A 5,000-nucleotide genomic window follows, 5' to 3' on the forward strand; every position below is an offset into this window, starting at 1 on the left:
CAGACCTGTTATTGCTCAATCTCGTGCGGCTAGAAGCCGCCTGTCCCTCTAAGAAGAAAAGTAATCGCTGACAGCACGAAGGATGTCACGCGACTAGTTAGCAGGCTAGAGTCTCGTTCGTTATCGGAATTAACCAGACAAATCGCTCCACCAACTAAGAACGGCCATGCACCACCACCCACCGAATCAAGAAAGAGCTATCAATCTGTCAATCCTTCCGGTGTCCGGGCCTGGTGAGGTTTCCCGTGTTGAGTCAAATTAAGCCGCAGGCTCCACTCCTGGTGGTGCCCTTCCGTCAATTCCTTTAAGTTTCAGCTTTGCAACCATACTTCCCCCGGAACCCAAAAGCTTTGGTTTCCCGGAGGCTGCCCGCCGAGTCATCGGAGGAACTGCGGCGGATCGCTGGCTGGCATCGTTTATGGTTAGAACTAGGGCGGTATCTGATCGCCTTCGAACCTCTAACTTTCGTTCTTGATTAATGAAAACATACTTGGCAAATGCTTTCGCTTCTGTTCGTCTTGCGACGATCCAAGAATTTCACCTCTAACGTCGCAATACGAATGCCCCCGCCTGTCCCTATTAATCATTACCTCGGGTTCCGAAAACCAACAAAATAGAACCGAGGTCCTATTCCATTATTCCATGCACACAGTATTCAGGCGGGCTTGCCTGCTTTAAGCACTCTAATTTGTTCAAAGTAAACGTGCCGCCCACCCAGACACTCAATAAAGAGCACCTTGGTAGGATTTCAACGGGGTCCGCCTCGGGACGCACGAACACGCACGAGGCGGTCGCACGCCTTCGGCTCGCCCCACCGGCAGGACGTCCCACGATACATGCCAGTTAAACACCGACGGGCGGTGAACCAACAGCGTGGGACACAAATCCAACTACGAGCTTTTTAACCGCAACAACTTTAATATACGCTATTGGAGCTGGAATTACCGCGGCTGCTGGCACCAGACTTGCCCTCCAATAGATACTCGTTAAAGGATTTAAAGTGTACTCATTCCGATTACGGGGCCTCGGATGAGTCCCGTATCGTTATTTTTCGTCACTACCTCCCCGTGCCGGGAGTGGGTAATTTGCGCGCCTGCTGCCTTCCTTGGATGTGGTAGCCGTTTCTCAGGCTCCCTCTCCGGAATCGAACCCTGATTCCCCGTTACCCGTTACAACCATGGTAGGCGCAGAACCTACCATCGACAGTTGATAAGGCAGACATTTGAAAGATGCGTCGCCGGTACGAGGACCGTGCGATCAGCCCAAAGTTATTCAGAGTCACCAAGGCAAACGGACCGGACGAGCCGACCGATTGGTTTTGATCTAATAAAAGCGTCCCTTCCATCTCTGGTCGGGACTCTGTTTGCATGTATTAGCTCTAGAATTACCACAGTTATCCAAGTAACGTGGGTACGATCTAAGGAACCATAACTGATTTAATGAGCCATTCGCGGTTTCACCTTAATGCGGCTTGTACTGAGACATGCATGGCTTAATCTTTGAGACAAGCATATGACTACTGGCAGGATCAACCAGGGAGCTGCGTCAACTAGAGCTGAGCAGCCGGCCGCCCGGGAGTGTGTCCCAGGGGCCCGCGCGAACACGCAAGCGTCCGCTCAATTATTCTGCAAACAGGAGGAGGCTGAGCTCCCCTGCACAATACACCTCGAAACCCTCTCAGGTCCCGGCGGCGCGCAGCGCCGTCCTAAGTACTTGGTCGGGTTCGAGAGAGGCGCAATCGCCCGGAGTTAGGCGAGTAGACGCTTTAGGTGCGACCACCCGTGCTCCCAACTGAGCTTGCCGCTGCCGACAGAGGCCCGGGAGCGTGCTGTCGTGGCATTGCCGGCGGGAGACAACACGCGCCACCTACGGTGACCGGCAGCTCCAACGCCAGCGCCACAGAAGGGCAAAGGCCCCACGTGGGTGCCGAAGCGAACTCTCCCAGCACAGCGCACGTGCCAACACGTCTGCACAACTGCGATACAAACCACCAGCGAGAACCGCTGGGGCGACCGAGCAGCAGACGGCGTCGCGGCGCCGAGTGCCGGGCGGCGGCGCATCCTCAACGCACACAGTCCTCAGTCGGACCAGCACACTGCAGATGTCCACCGCGCTTCGCACCGGGCCCGCGAGGACCCACTTTGGCCGCCCGGCGCCGCGCGCAGGGTGCCCCGGCGCGCAGCTGCGCCGCCTGCCGCGTCCGTCGGCCGGCGCGCCTGCCACTGGGCGCCCCCACCAGCCGGCTGTAGCGCGTGCGCCCACGCACCGCGCGGCCAGCACGCCGGGCGGCCCCCCCTCACCGGCCGGGGACGGTCCCACCCAGCCACCGCCGCGTATCGCTTCACACACAGATTTGCCCTTACTGATTTACCTCCAGCAACAACAACCGCACCACAATGGGTTTACCAGTTGTTCATTTGCGTTGCGTCACGTCACCAGCAAACGTAGACGTCCATCCCAGTTTGCAAATGCAACGATTATTGCATACCTGTCTGTTAGGTGTCACGACACACTACGTCTGCCCACATACACGCAACAAAATGTGCACGACTAGAGAACACGTGGGAGGTGGCCCCCTACGTATGCGATGTCCATTACGAGACCGACTGTCAACCAGCATCTGTACCATGTCGCAGATGTGGAACGCGGTGCACCATGCTATCACACTGTGTGAGAAGAGACGACTACGTTTGAATACACGCGCCACTACATCAACAGACGGCTCATGCTGATCGCCATCCAGGGCGTCCGTTACTCCCACACGTCTCTATGGCGTACCACACTGCAATGTAGCTGTTATGGGGAGACGGCACGTGGCTGAGTGCACAACATTTGGACCGTATGGTTCGCTGTTGTTGGGCGCAGTCGTACGGTCACACATGTGCCACAGCGTATCATTCAGTACATACGGACCTATGTGCAGTACAATGTGAGGATTAAGCTTACGATATCAGCGGACAGTGGACACAGGCCGTACCACGACGTAGACTGAGCGCTTCGACATGCGAATGCCAGTGAACAGCTGCGAAGGGCATTGAACACGCAAGCACCTGAACGACCAGCGTGCGAAGGCAGGGTGGAGGGGGGGGGGCGATGTACATCCTGCAGTTGTCCACATTACAGTGTACAGCGGGAGCATGTAAAAAGTAAGCAACACTTGCGAAGTGTTCAACATGAAACGACACACAAGAGGGTGGGCGGTGCGAGTAGCGAACTATATTCAGAGGGTTGTGGTTAGACAACACTAGATTAATGTAACGTGTCATATGCCAATTACAGAGCAGGTTAAGGCACAACGTGGGTTAGGTTAAGGCACAACGTGGGTTAGGTTAAGGCACAACGTGGGTTAGGTTAAGGCACAACGTGGGTTAGGTTAAGGCACAACGTGGGTTAGGTTAAGGCACAACGTGGGTTAGGTTAAGGCACAACGTGGGTTAGGTTAAGGCACAACGTGGGTTAGGTTAAGGCACAACGTGGGTTAGGTTAAGGCACAACGTGGGTTAGGTTAAGGCACAACGTGGGTTAGGTTAAGGCACAACGTGGGTTAGGTTAAGGCACAACGTGGGTTAGGTTAAGGCACAACGTGGGTTAGGTTAAGGCACAACGTGGGTTACGTTAAGGCACAACGTGGGTTACGTTAAGGCACAACGTGGGTTACGTTAAGGCACAACGTGGGTTACGTTAAGGCACAACGTGGGTTACGTTAAGGCACAACGTGGGTTACGTTAAGGCACAACGTGGGTTACGTTAAGGCACAACGTGGGTTACGTTAAGGCACAACGTGGGTTAGGTTAAGGCACAACGTGGGTTAGGTTAAGGCACAACGTGGGTTAGGTTAAGGCACAACGTGGGTTAGGTTAAGGCACAACGTGGGTTACGTTAAGGCACAACGTGGGTTACGTTAAGGCACAACGTGGGTTACGTTAAGGCACAACGTGGGTTACGTTAAGGCACAACGTGGGTTACGTTAAGGCACAACGTGTGTTAGGTTAAGGCACAACGTGGGTTAGGTTAAGGCACAACGTGGGTTAGGTTAAGGCACAACGTGGGTTACGTTAAGGCACAACGTGGGTTACGTTAAGGCACAACGTGGGTTACGTTAAGGCACAACGTGGGTTACGTTAAGGCACAACGTGGGTTACGTTAAGGCACAACGTGGGTTACGTTAAGGCACAACGTGGGTTACGTTAAGGCACAACGTGGGTTACGTTAAGGCACAACGTGTGTTAGGTTAAGGCACAACGTGGGTTAGGTTAAGGCACAACGTGGGTTAGGTTAAGGCACAACGTGGGTTAGGTTAAGACACAAATTGCGTTACAAATTGCGTTACATTGCGGTACAAATTGCGTTACATTGCGGTACAAATTGCGTTACATTGCGGTACAAATTGCGTTACAAATTTGGTTAGGTTAAGGTGCAAAATGGGTTGGATTACAGTACACAACATGGTAAGAGATAGTGTGTTTGGGGGGGGGGGGGGGGCAGGTTCGTTGGTAGTGATCATTGTAAGTGAATGTCTGAGGCAGCGTCAGTATGTCACAGCAGTTCTGTCTCGTCAGGATGCGCTTTTCGCTCGTGACTGGAGGCGCGCCGCGTCTGTGGTTGCGGCAAGGGAGTGGCAGACCTGTGTGATTCATTCCTGCCATTGTTTCTGTGCCGTAACAGGAGGCAGTGTGGTGGTGTTGGGTGCACCCCTGTGTAGGACATGTGTGGGTGTTGGTGGCTTATCTGAGCAATTGTGGATGTTGGACGGGTGGGATATTCTATTTTATAATTGGACCCCCTGGTGTGGTTATCATAGTGTGGATGGTGTACTGTGGCGGAGAGGATGCACCGGACGTTGGTCCATGCTGGTGCTTACATATCGTATCTGTGTCTGTTACAGGCAGAGAGTAATGTGTGATGGAGTGTCTCGCTGAGGTGTGGTTCATATTGTGTGCACAGACTTACAGCATGTATAGGGACAGCGGGAATTTGGCATATTGGATATAACTCGTCAT

General features: G+C 53.7%; 1 non-coding gene across 1 annotated transcript in view; it reads right to left on the reverse strand.

The window, feature by feature from the left end:
- LOC126129222 (small subunit ribosomal RNA) overlaps positions 1-1,539 on the reverse strand; it is a 1,908-nt gene extending 369 nt beyond the window's left edge. The window contains exon 1 of the ribosomal RNA XR_007527189.1: positions 1-1,539. This exon is cut by the window's left edge and continues 369 nt beyond it. This is a non-coding gene — a ribosomal RNA (small subunit ribosomal RNA).
- Positions 1,540-5,000: the final 3,461 nt, after the last annotated feature.

This window comes from Schistocerca cancellata, unplaced genomic scaffold, assembly GCF_023864275.1.
Source record: "Schistocerca cancellata isolate TAMUIC-IGC-003103 unplaced genomic scaffold, iqSchCanc2.1 HiC_scaffold_527, whole genome shotgun sequence".
NCBI lineage: Eukaryota > Metazoa > Arthropoda > Insecta > Orthoptera > Acrididae > Schistocerca > Schistocerca cancellata.